At 46.4% G+C, this 12712-nt stretch overlaps 1 long non-coding RNA gene across 1 annotated transcript; it reads right to left on the minus strand.

Moving 5' to 3' along the window:
* Positions 1 to 500: 500 nt before the first annotated feature.
* Positions 501 to 11100, minus strand: LOC137144579 (uncharacterized). The gene is made up of 5 exons (XR_010917429.1): positions 10731 to 11100; positions 7216 to 7245; positions 6739 to 6805; positions 4477 to 5169; positions 501 to 2097 (listed from the first exon to the last, which is right to left on the minus strand). It is a non-coding gene; the product is annotated as an uncharacterized lncRNA (long non-coding RNA).
* Between the last annotated feature and the right edge of the window lie 1612 nt (positions 11101 to 12712).

Genomic DNA, 12712 nt, shown 5'->3' on the forward strand with positions numbered 1-12712 from the left:
AAAATATTCATACAGCAAAATTCAGAATGACATTCTGGGGTTCACCCCACTTTGGAATCTCTTCGGTTCAGAGCTCTTTGTTCTCATGTCAGTCCCATCTATTCTGTTGGATAAAGGGTTTAAAACAGACTTGTCCAACCCCCAGACCATGCACCAGAGTCCGGCCCACCAAAGGCTGGTCTCCAGCTCGCCGGGCCAGCACCGCCCCAACCCCAAACGCTCTGAGCCCCACACCAGCCAGGCGCAGCAGCAGCCCCATCCCCCGAGCTAACCAGAGCAGAGGAGCAGCCCTGTGCCAGCCAGGTGCAGCAGCACCCCCCCCCCCCCCTCTGAAATTTGCTCACCGGCCCCCCGGAGTGAGAAAAAAGTTGCAATGTGGCCCCTCAGGTGAAAAAACTGAAGACCCCTGGTTTAAAAAAAACACTCAGATTGTGCCTATTTTGCTAATTTAATTTATGGTGTATAAAAGAGGGTTGAAATTTTTCTTTTGTTCATTTTTCCTCCCTTTCCTCCTCCTCTCCCTCCCCTCCCCCCCAAAAACGCCATTTACTTAATAAATTCGAGTCGTGTCTAGGCTGGAAGACTAGTGGCGAGCTAGTGACAGCCCAAGAACCAAGCGTGAAACCTGAGCAGTCGAGAGTGGAGGGGATTGTTATTCAGACAACTTAAAATTCTTAGTGTTGTTCTGTGGTCCTACCTGACTGCAGTGCAACGCTTGATTAACACTTGGGAGAACACTGTCTATGTTTAAAAACTCATCGCTTGGGGGTCTAACACTGGATGTACTCTGTGACTTTCCCCAGTAAGTCTTCCAGCTAAATCAGAAAACACCAGAGTTGACATCTCTCAGTTTAAAGAAAGAAAGGTGGAGACGGGGAGACAACCTTTCAGGCGTCTTTATCCAACACAAAGAATTAAAAAGGGCACAGAGTCTCCTATAGACAGTTCTTCACTGGAGGCTGTGGCCTGGGCCACAAGTCCTGACTCCCAGTATCTCACTCTATCCAGCACACATTTTTCTTAAAGCTGATGTATGTTGTGCAGTTCAGGGAGAACCGGAATAGTCAGTAGCACTTCCGGGTGACCCATGGCCTTGCCTGCTGTAGAGAAGTACGTGCTGGCATAACTACATCAGTGGAGTTACACCAATGCAAATGCCTAGTGAAGACATGCTGCAAAAAGTATAGTAAAGCTTACCCCAGTAACGTGTCGTTCTAAATACTGCTTTCCATTGGTGCAGCACATCAGGGGCTTGCACGAGGGTAACTATATCACTATAGTTACACTAGTGCAAATGTCTTTGATGTAGACAGAGGCAATGTGTGAAGCTAAGTGAGTACAGATTTAAGGTGGTGTGCTGGGACTCAGTTGCTTTTAGCCGTTCCTGGAGACAGTCTTCCTTGGAAACTCATCGAGCCAGATTAATAATTTCTCCGTCTGTGTGTGTGCATGGCACAAGGGGACTCGGCTCTGTGCACTGATTAACGCCGAACTTGGGCTGTTGAGCTAACTTGTTCCGTCTCCCCCATTTGGATATTCCACTCTTTACCAACTCCCCATCTCGCCCCACAGCGATTCTTACTAGAGACACTGCAAAGGGTACAGAATTGCAGACTGATCCCCTGGCCATAAAAATGTTTGTTAGTGTCATGGGTGCTAAGCAATGTGTTAATTTATTGCACAACGTGAGAGAAAGGATTGGATGTGGGCTAGTGCCAGGTGGTGAACGGGGCCTTTTTGAGAAGGAGCCCATAGAATATAGATGCATGCCCTCCCTGGGAGGGAAAATTGCAGTGTAAAATATTAACCGAATATTTCCATTACAGCGCCCACTGTCCTGGTAAAATCTGTAACAGAACTATGCTGGTGGTGGTGTGATCCAAAGGACACCTGTCTCTTGTCTTCTGGAAGCACCTGGAATGTGCAAGTATCTGGGCTGAGGTTCTAAAGATCTGAAAGATCCCACTGCAAACTGTCGTGGCAGATCCCGAACTAGTTGGAAGTGGTTCAGGATGAGTGCTCTGATCCTCAGACTTGCTGTTTACTCAGGAAAATAAGTTGTTTTCTTCACCCGATGGCTTCAGGGGTCAATGCTGTCTGAAAGAGAATGGATAACAGAAGTCATAGAACCCAGGGGAAGGGAGATGGGCAAGACAACAGGGTGCGTGTTTAGTCACCACTGGATGAAGTTAAGATGTTGCTTTAATAAATGGCGTAGGTCCATACACATTGACACATGCAGGGAACAAAACGTCGTGTGTAATATTGTTGTGGGGCAGCTCCAGAGGCAGGTGGGAATTGCTGCGGGATGAGATGCATAAAGGTTTGGGCAGCAGGAGGGCGTGCCATAAAATTGGCTGTGTTTGTGAAAGGCATTTTGGCAGGTCAAAGTGGAGATGGTGTGTGGTGGTTTTACGGGGAGAGCAGTGCTTGCCACAGACCACTTGTCTCATCTCCTGAGCCTTTAACTTGCCAGCCTGTAGGTCTCCATGTCCTTTATGGCCATTGTCCCTTTCAGCACCCCCCACCTCACTTTACGTGGTATGGCTGGGGCTCGGCTATCTCTGGGCTGAGCCTTGGCTTGTCCTCCGTGCTGTCCAAAACCGTGTTTGATAATGGGAACAGCTCCAATACCTGGGGCTGCACATTGGCGCCTGATTTTGATCAGTGGTCTCTGCTTTTGCAGGCCGCCTGCTAGCGCTCACCCACCTAACCAACTGATGGTACCCGCAAAAAGCGGGGCTGATTCGGGGCTCTCTTCAAAATGAGACTCAAGACATGGAAAGGAAACGCCTCTCAGTCTCTCTCGATCTACAAGATTTCATTATTTGATACGAATCTTCCCCAAGATCCGTGGTAAGAAATAAGCTGGGTCAGTGCCCTCTGCGATATTGGATACAGAAGGCTATTGATGTCCGGCTCCTCTCCATGAGTCATAGTGCAGGGCAAGAGGTCACAGATAACATTTCCCAGTTAACTGATTGTTTCCTGTTTATTCCCCTGAACAATCTCGCCTGGGGATGGCACAGCTTTTTCCATACCTGGGAAGCTTTTGCCCCCGGCTTTGTTTGCTGTTGGTGCGGGGGTGAAATAGCTACTGAATGAAAGGGAAAGGAACATGCGGGCTGCTGTCGTGCGACAGACCAACGTCCATCTGGCTTGGCCGCTGTCTGAGACGGGATACCAACTCCCGGCATCACAGCGGGTAAGCATATACCCACCATGATGTACGTAACTGTGCCATACTAGACCATAGAGTAAGAGAGGAACTCTGTCTGACTGCAGCCAATGATCAGTTTATGGTCCTGAAACATGAGGATGGCTGTCCTCTACGATTGTCACCCAGTCTGGAGTACCTGTAGGTGCTATGTAGATGGAAAGATGGCTTTAAAGCTTTTTCCAGTTCTTATTAAACATTTTTCTTCAATATCCTGCAAAAGCAATACAGGAACTCAGAGAGGAAGGATGGTCTAGTGACTAGGGCACGCATCTGAAACGAGAGCACCAGGGTCAACTCCCTGCTCTGCCACAGACTTCTTGTGCAACTTTGGGCAAGTCACTTAGTCTCTTGATGACTCAATTCCCCCTCTGTAAAATGGGGATAATTAGCGCTGCCCTACCCAACAGATGAGATGGGAGAGAGATGTATAGATTACAGATTATGCAGATTTTAGTTAGTACAGATGGTGGGCAAATAAGTACCTAAAATAGAAACAGATCATGTATGACCACAAAGGTTATGTCCTTCCATCTGTTTCAAACTTGTTCCTTTTAATTTCATCAAGTTCCCTCTTGTTCTGAATTTATGTGAAAGGGCCTAAGCACTTGATTGACCTTCTCTATTGTTTTAAATACCTCCATCATATCCCTTCTAATTCTGCCCCTTTCTAGACTAACGATTAGTCCTCCTCTCTCTGGGTATGAAGGCAGCTTCCTCTCCTCTCTATGCCTCCATTAATGTTTTGTTTCCCTTCACTGTTTCTTTCTTCTGTTCCATTTAGAGATAAGGTCACCTTGTTCATCTCTGTTGGCAGGGTGAGATTGTGCCTCACAGTAGATTTCCCAATGCTCTGTCCAGTCTAGTTTCAAATGACCTAACAGGGGGATTCCAACATTTTCCTTGGAATGCTGTTCCACAGATGAACAGACCTACCATTGTTAGGAAGCATCTGGGGGAATTTCTAAGCTTGCTTATCCAACTGTTTTCAATTTATTTGATGAGATATTTTTAATCCTTACTGTAAATGTAAAAATGAAACTACTTCTTACAAATCCAAGTGTATGCAACTCCACTCACTTAAATAAAATCCCAACAGGTCTGATTTTCAGATGTTCTGACTACCCACAATTCCAGCTGAAGTCAATGGAAGCTGCAGGAATTTGAGCATCTGAAAATGAGGCCCAGTGTTTGTTTGTTTGTTTGTTTGTTTGTTTGTTTGTGAATTAAGTATATACAAAAGATGTTTTGCATCTCACCTTTGTTTTCTTATGTTCAGGTCGTGGGTAGTCCTAGGCTGTGTTATTCACTATCAGCTCCCAATCGCTTCTTCTCTGGTGTTGTCTTTTCACGGCATATAGGACGCCACCTGTAGTTCTTCAGAACTTTCCACATGGACAGTTCTTGGGCATTTAAATTCTTGTGTAGTTTCTCTTTTGAAAGCAGCCATTCATTAAAATAAGAATTGAAATATATGTCCAAGTTATCTAGATACTCTCTTATGGGTATAGGACATAACTCAGCTCAAAGGACAAAGTACAGAACAGGGATGTAATAAGGTTTATGAGACCATTCCTGTCCTCTCTTTGAAATGATGATGGGATAGGAAACCACATACTTGCCACGGCTTAGAAATGAGGCTATATTTCCAGTGTCGAGTAGCTGGTATGTGGTAATTGACAAGTCAGCGTTTAATGCACCTGACCTGTTGGTCTTTGTAAGCAGCAAGGATCCTTCCCCTTTCAAGTTTAATGGATTCACTGATTTCACTAAGCATTATTGTTCAACCAGTAGGTGTCACACAAGATGATGGCACCATCTCTGTCCTTTCACTTGAGTGTTCTGGATTGTTTGAGTCATTGTCTTCTTGTGCTGTTCCATCCATTTGTTCTGACTCATCTGGAGCCATGGGAAAGGTTGTCAGTGTTATTGTGTATTGTTGCCTCGTGTGGCTGCAAAAGGAAAAATTAATGGGATCAGCAACTGTTGGCAACTGTTTTGCGGTGAAAGGCATCTGCTATGCAGTCTGCATGCTAAAATGCTGACCAGGAATGTGAACTGTGAAGGGGAAAACACATGAATCACAGAGATTCTTGGACTTTGATTATTGACTAATTAGATACCAGGAGAGGCTTCTGGGCTATTCCATTACACTAGGGTACGGTGTCCACATGTCGTAAAGGAGATTTAGTCTAAATGAGAATCAGGCCCACAGAAATGAGAGATGGAAAAGACCTACTTGAACAGTTTATTCACCCATCTACAGTCCCTTCAAGACTGCACTGATCGTTGGTGTGTATTTGGGAGTGCTCTACCTTCTCTAACTTTAAATGACTCATGCTGTGGGCCTTCCATCACATTCCTTTGGAGGCTATTTCACAATCTCAGTAGCTCAATATCTCGTGACAGTTTCCTGAGATATTCTAGCTGAATCTTCCCTTCTAGATTTCATCACCTTATTCTTCGTTTCACCCTTGTCCAACCCTGAATAATTCTCTTCCTTCTGTCAGGTTTACACCCTACAAGTAAGTTAATGATTGTTATTATGGCCCCTGTTTAGCCAATGTCAGCAATAATTATCCTTTAAAATTTGCATAAGAGAACTATGCTCCAGCTTTCTGCCTCTCTAGCAGATGTAGGGCTCAATTTTGGAAAGTGACCTCCATGTTTGCGGACACAACATCCCACTTATACCTAACTGGGTTGACTTGCCTGCATATGTGACTAGTTCACAAATCAGACACTTAGATATCTCAGTGACAGTGTTTATTCCCACAGTTAATTATGGATGCAGCTATTTATAGGCACAAAAATGGAGGCAAATTAAAGTCTTCTGTTAAAATGGGATCTTTGGCCTTTCTTTATGAATGAATCCTGGCTGCCTCTTAAATAATTCCAGTTCTTAATTGCTCTTCTGAACTCTTTCCAAGTGCTATGCTAAAAACCATGTCTACACTGTGATTAGGACTCCTTGTAAGTAGGTTTTGTTTAAAAAATGTAAATAACAAAACGTAAAAGACTAGTTATAAAATAGGAGAATATTTAAAAATACAACAGATGGCCCCAGTTGTTCCAGGTATTTTGTAGTTTGGAAACTGTGTCTTAATAGCATCAAAGTGAATTTCATTCATGTGTAGAGGGCCAACACAGAGCCTGTTCCCCACTTAAGTTCCAGTTAAGCCCTATTTTGAGGATGTAGGCAGAATTTAGGAGGTGCATAGGACATAGGATAGCCCTCAGCACAGGGGAGAATTTCACTCATCAGTGCTTAATGGCAGCTTAACTGATGTGTCCCCAGTGAAAATTTAATTATAGTCTGAGTTAGGCAGCTTGGACAATCCCAGTCATAATCTGTTTCTCCAACTAAGAGATTTAGATGCCCAGTTGCACAATTCTCATTGGAATTAATGGGAGTTGTGCATCTAAATTCCTCGCTTGGCTTTGAAAAATCTCAGGCTACTTTTTTTTCTGCAACTTGGTTATACTGTATCATTATGTAATTACATTCCTGGAATACTTACACTCGCTGCCTCCAGACACAACACAACACAACACCAGCTACAATGGCCAGCAGCAACATGGGAAACCCTGCCAAAGAAGAAAACAAAAACTAAACTCTTCTGTATTTAAAATAAAGACCAGTGATCTGACAGCTGCAGGTCAGGATTTAATCACCCTGGTGTCCTGGCCAGATTGGAGTTCAAGGGAAAAGTGCCACAGGGATTGTTATTTCATTGACTAGTGATCTGGTACTCTGAAGATGTGCAGGGAAGATGGCCAACCATTACACCGACAGTACTGCTTTCTGCAGCACATCAGCTTTTCTTCCTAGCAGGTCTCCCATCCAAATACCTTGCAGACCTGATGCTGCCTAGCTGGAGGGATCCGATGCAATTCCAGTCTGAGTTGGATTTGGCTGCTGACATGTAAGAAGTAAACAAACCACGCCCTCTCACATTTATAGACTGTAACCCTTTATATAATAGAATAATTCTTACCCACAGACGAGAGCATAACTCGAGAAGAAACTGTAAAAGAACACAGAAGAATACATGTTTACAGCTGGATCCCACTCCACAGAAGCAGCAAGTATATTCCTCCCTCCCCCTCGAAAAACTGCAGTGCAACTTTTTAACCAAAGCAAAACCAAAGGCTGTGCTGAAGTGAGTGACTGCCTGTGTGTGAGTCATGGGGGAGAAGGGGATTTACAATTCTCCAATTAATGCCTGGTGTGTCTCATTTCTGAGCACCTTGAATTAATGGGTTAAGGGCCAAATCAGGCCTTGGTGTAAGTGGGTACAGCTCCAGTGACTCCAACAAAGTTTGGCCCACTGATACGGAGGCTGGATTTCACCTTCTGATTCTGCATTAATGAGCAGTTGACAGCCAGATTGTGCCTAGCCCCTATGTAAGTAGTCAGAAGACAGAGATGCTGGCAAGAGCCTCCCCACCCCATTCTCCTGCAGTTCCCCTTCCCTGAGCACAGGAGTCACGTCCTCCTAGTGGCCTTGGTCTGTTAGCACCCCAAAGCAGGATTGGGAAGGGGCAGAGAGGTGACACCGGGCTGCCCCCTGCATCAGCTAGGATATAGGACTGGAAGGGATTTCCTGGGCCATCAAATCCATCATATAATCCTATTCATAGGAGAGCTGGCTGGCCAGGCAGGGAGAAGCCTGCTGCACCTCTGGAGTGCATTCCCTCCGGAAGCCATGCAGCTCCTCCTCGCTGACCCAGGCATCCAAATGGCCGAGCACAGCACTTCACCTCCATGCCCAGTGTGCAAGGGGGTCTCATGGAAGACTTGGGATGAATTCTTCAGGGGCTGTTTCTATTTTGGCTATGTAGGTAGATCACCCCAGGACATTACAGAGTTCCTCCTCTCCTCCCCCCCCCCCCACCACACACACACACACACACACACACACACATCCCGACTCTATTCTTAATTCCTCGGTGTGTACTACGGAATCTTGGCGTTTCAAAATCAGGAACAATTTCAGTGATATTTTGTGATGTTTCCCCCCTGATATTTTTGGTCCATTTTGTACGGTGAGATGACATTTTTTTTTTTTTTTTTTTTTGAAACGTTGAAAATATTTTGAATTTTTCAACCTTTCATTTAAAAGCTGAACTGGCGGAGTGCTGTGGAGACCCGGGGCTGGACTAGCCGGGGGCTGTGGCTTGTGCCCGAGGTGATCTGGGGAGGTGGGGGTGGGCAGGACTCGACCAGTTGGGGATGCTGCAGATTAGCATGCAGATAGGAAAGTGGACAGGTGACTTTAGTCCTGCGCTAGGTTAGCTGGTGAGCGTGGAGCTGAGGTGACGCCACAGGCTTGTGTGAGGTTAGGGTTAGTGTGTCTCAGCCGAGGAGGCTGGGTCGGTGTGTGCTGCCTCGGCCTGTTGCCCAGTGACGTGAACGCAGGGCCGGAGTGCTCAGGGAAAACCACAGCCAACTCCCCTTCTTCTGCTTCCTCCTCCTTTCCAGGCCTGCCTCCCAATGCCCCACCCTTGGGGCCACGGCAGAAGCTATAGATGCTGTTGTCTCCCTCTGTACGATGGCTGGGGATGGAGGGAGGGCAGTAAGGGAGCAAAGAGGCGACACTGAATTGAGAGAGCTGGAGGGAGGTGAAAGAAGGAGGGGGTTAAACAACCCCGTGGGGATGAAGAGGATCCAAGATCCACAAGGTGTGGGGGCCTAGGTCCCAGGGAGTGGGGTGGGCTGGGGCGGTGAAAGACCATGGGGAAGGAGCTGGGGAATCAAGAGACCTGGCAGAAGCATCTATTGGCAGCTGGGTGGGTGGGGAGAACAGAAAGTCGAGGGGAGCGTGTAGCACCTTGGAAAGGGAAGAGGGGCAAGATGGGCGGAGGAGTGAAAACAATAAAAAGGGAAGAGAAAGAAAGAAGAAAAGAAAATGTTAAAAGGCTAGAAGAGGCGCCAAGAAGGGAGGAATGAGAGCAGGGAAGAAATAAATGGAGGGCAGAATGAAGCAGCAAGAAATAAGGTACAGATTTAAGGACAGATTACTTGTTCTTTTCTTCCATTCCCCAAACCCTAGACTGGGCCAAATCATTGGGCCGTCCCTTTGCCTACTTGGCCTTTTCCATTACATCTTAGGCCCAACTGTTCACACTTGCGTGCCCCCAGATAGGCATCTCAATCCATATTCAGGAACCTAAATTAATGGCCTGATCATCAGAGACGCTCCCATAAAAACAAAAGGGACCCGTGAGGGGCTCAGCCCCTCTAGAAGAAGGTCTCAAGTAAGCACCCAAGTTTGAAATACAGCTGCCACGTACCCAGGTTTTATATGAACGTTTCCACGAGTGCTTTGTATTTAGTTTGTGTGTTTGTATCACAGGAGCAACAATAAGAGAGGAAGTGAGCTGGGCTCAGTTCCCGCCTTCGCAGGTTATTGCGATGCCTGGTTAGCTAAAGCAGTTATGGCCCCGATACCACGGAGTACTCATGCTTTCCTTTTGTGGCAGTATCAATCCAAACCATTTCAGCGAGGAAGAAGTGGATGGAGCAGAGCTGTCTGCATGCAGAAGTCGCATCAGTTTAACTAGCCCCAGTGCAAAACCCCGTGACGATAGTCTTATTGTGGATGGAATGGCTTATTTCATTTTAGCATAATCCCATATTCTTTTTAACTGATTACATTAACTGAAGTAAGTCATTCTTAAACCGAAATAAGACCCACATAAACTTGCATTGGCTTGACCACTATTACTTCTGTTGTGGTAGTGCCAAGGAGTGCCAGTTGTAGATCACTGATAGACCCCTTTGTGCTAAGTGCTATAAAAACACAGCCCAAAAATACGGTCCGTCCCTACCCCAGCGAGTTTATAATTGAAGTATAAGACAAGGGCAATAGAAAACAAGGAGACCATACTGGTCAGTGTGACAGATAGGAGTTTTAAACCAATTCAGTTAAACTGGTACAACTTTGTGTGTGGACATCTAAATGGATTTTAAAATGGGCCTACTTCAGTTTAGACTGCACCTGTAAGGGTTTGTTTACATGTAAACTGGAACCAAAATAACTGAATTGGTTTTCATTCACAGCTCTAGTTATTTCAGTGCAGATCTGTGTGTGGACACTCTTATGTAAAATGAAGAGTGTATGATTTCAATGTAATGTAAATTGATGTTTTTACTGAATTTATTGTATTGGAATAGGACACTTATTTATACCTTAATTACAGGTGCTGGCTACATTGATATAAACCAGATTTAAACTGAGATGAGAGTGTCCACACTGGGGTTTGTATCAGTTTAACTAAATTGTTTTTTAAACTGATTTAAGTTAAACCGGTGCAACTTCTGTATGTAGACAAAACCTGAGTTCAACTGGTGCAGTGTGTGTGTGTGGACAAGGCCCACAGGTGCATATAGTCCCTGTGAATATTCTGATGTACTAGGTAATACTGAAATGGTTAAACAAGGTACCCAACAGGCAGAGTCACTAGTGGTTTAGGTCATGCGATTACTAGGGGATAGTTGGTGACAAACCTTCAGTGTCATGGGTGACTGTTGTGGGAAGCTGTGTTGAGTCTCCCGTGGTCAGATTGGTTGGCACTGCTGTTGATCCTGCTTCTTCCGTTGTAACGGTTTCCAACAATGGCTTGTCAGTCCCGAACTGTGAGGTGTGTGTGTTCTGGGTGGCTGTTGTACGCCGTTGTGTTGTGTCTTCCGTGGTCACACTAGCAGGCACCTTTGATGACCTGATCCCAGTTGTGGTTGTTGCAAGTGTTCCCCGTGCAGGCTCGCGAGTTCTGAGCTGTGAGATGGGGTCTGTTAGGGGTGAGGTGGTCTCCCTTGCATAGGATGGTGTGGAGGCCATGGCTGGGGCTGTGGTAATCTCTGCCGTTACGCTGGTTACTGGTTGTTTAGATGGTGTAAAAGTCTTTGATTCTATCAAGTGGTTAAATACATGCTTAGGCACATTTGAAAGACAAATGAACTATTGTTTTTATTTTAGCTATTTATGTCCTGATTCAGGCAGGGGTATAAACATGCGCATACCATTGAAAGCAGTGGGATTACGCACATGCTTAAAATTAAGCAGATGCTTAAGGCCCTTCCTGTATCGAGACTTTAAAGACTAAACATGTGAATGTCTCTTACCCAGATTAACTCTTCCCTGGGTGGATAGCTCATCCGAGCACCCTCCTCTTTGGGTTACAAGGGGAAGAGATTTAATGACAATCAAGTATTCCTTTACAATCTATTAAGTTATACAGGTCACTCGTTAATATATTCTTTTGTCTTGTTTCTGTAATAGGTTCTACCGCTCGAGCCCTCCGTCAGGCCCTATTGCGTGAGGTGTTGTATAAAGACACATCGCGCCAGACAGTCCCTACCCTGCAAGCTCACAGTCTGAGACACGGCAAAGGAGTGTAGTGAACAAGAGAAGGACAGAGGAGGAGGAGATAACGGAGTCAGGCACTGTGGCCAGCGTTTTCAAACACGGGTGCTCTGGCAAAGCTCTTCCTCTCCCTCGGCAGGTCCAGCGCATCCGTCTAGCGGCAGGTCAGGGACCTGCTTTGCTCCTTAGTGGTCTTCCACCTCTAGTGGTGGGGGTGGGTAAGACAGCCCCTCTGAGATGGCCGCTCCCTGCTGGCTCCTGGTCCTGTCTCTGGTTCTCACAGGCCTTTGCCTCTGTGCTGGAGCTCTTTCCCCTGCAGTGAATGACCAGTAGGGAGTGGGGGTGGGCCCAGTCCCACACTTGACTCCAGCCCCCAACTCAGGGACCCGACAAGTAGCAGCCTTGTGCTGTGGCTTCAGGAAAGCTGCTAGCTTCCCTGGGTTATTGCCCCGTGCCCCTTGGCTTAATGTCTGGACCCTGCTGGGACAGGGGCCCTTCTTGGCCTCCTTTCCAGGGGAGGCTCTGGACCCCTGACAGCCCCATTGGGCGTGGCAATGCCCAAATCAAATGTCCAGCTCAATCTTTCCCTTCTGGCGGGTTCTCTTCTCTTAGGCCTCCAGGCCTGGGAAAGGTCCTTTGCCCTCTTTGGGCAGGGTTTGTCCCTGCCCCAGTCTTTGTACCTGCAGGGTTCTCCTCTGCCAGTGTTCTGCTCCTTCAAAACCCTCCTGGCTCTTGACAGCATCTTCCCTGCTCACACACTCTGGTAGCTCGATTCACTCTCACAACTCCAGCCACACCCTTTCTCTGGAGGGGAGGCTTTTGACAAGTCCTGGGTGGGGCCTTGATTGGCTCCAGGTGTGTTAATGAACCTGGAGTAACCCCTGCTCAGCTACCAGGGGAAAAGGGACTTGCTGAACCTGGCAGTGATATATTGGCCTTCTAGCACTCTCCGGTAGCCATCTAGTCTGACCCTGTCACAGTGCTGAAGTAAGACACTGAAACCCATATTTAGGCTCTATGAGAAATGGGAGATGTGGTTGCTCAGCACCTCTGAAAATCAGGCCACTCAAAGGATTTAGGTGCCTAACCGTAAACACCTGGCTTTCACAAAGCTGGCTTAGGTATA

The sequence above is a fragment of the Emydura macquarii genome, unplaced genomic scaffold (genome assembly GCF_026122565.2).
Source record: "Emydura macquarii macquarii isolate MOO-44397 ecotype Brisbane River unplaced genomic scaffold, CSIRO-AGI_Emac_v2 contig_3470, whole genome shotgun sequence".
Classification (NCBI taxonomy): Eukaryota; Metazoa; Chordata; order Testudines; family Chelidae; genus Emydura; species Emydura macquarii.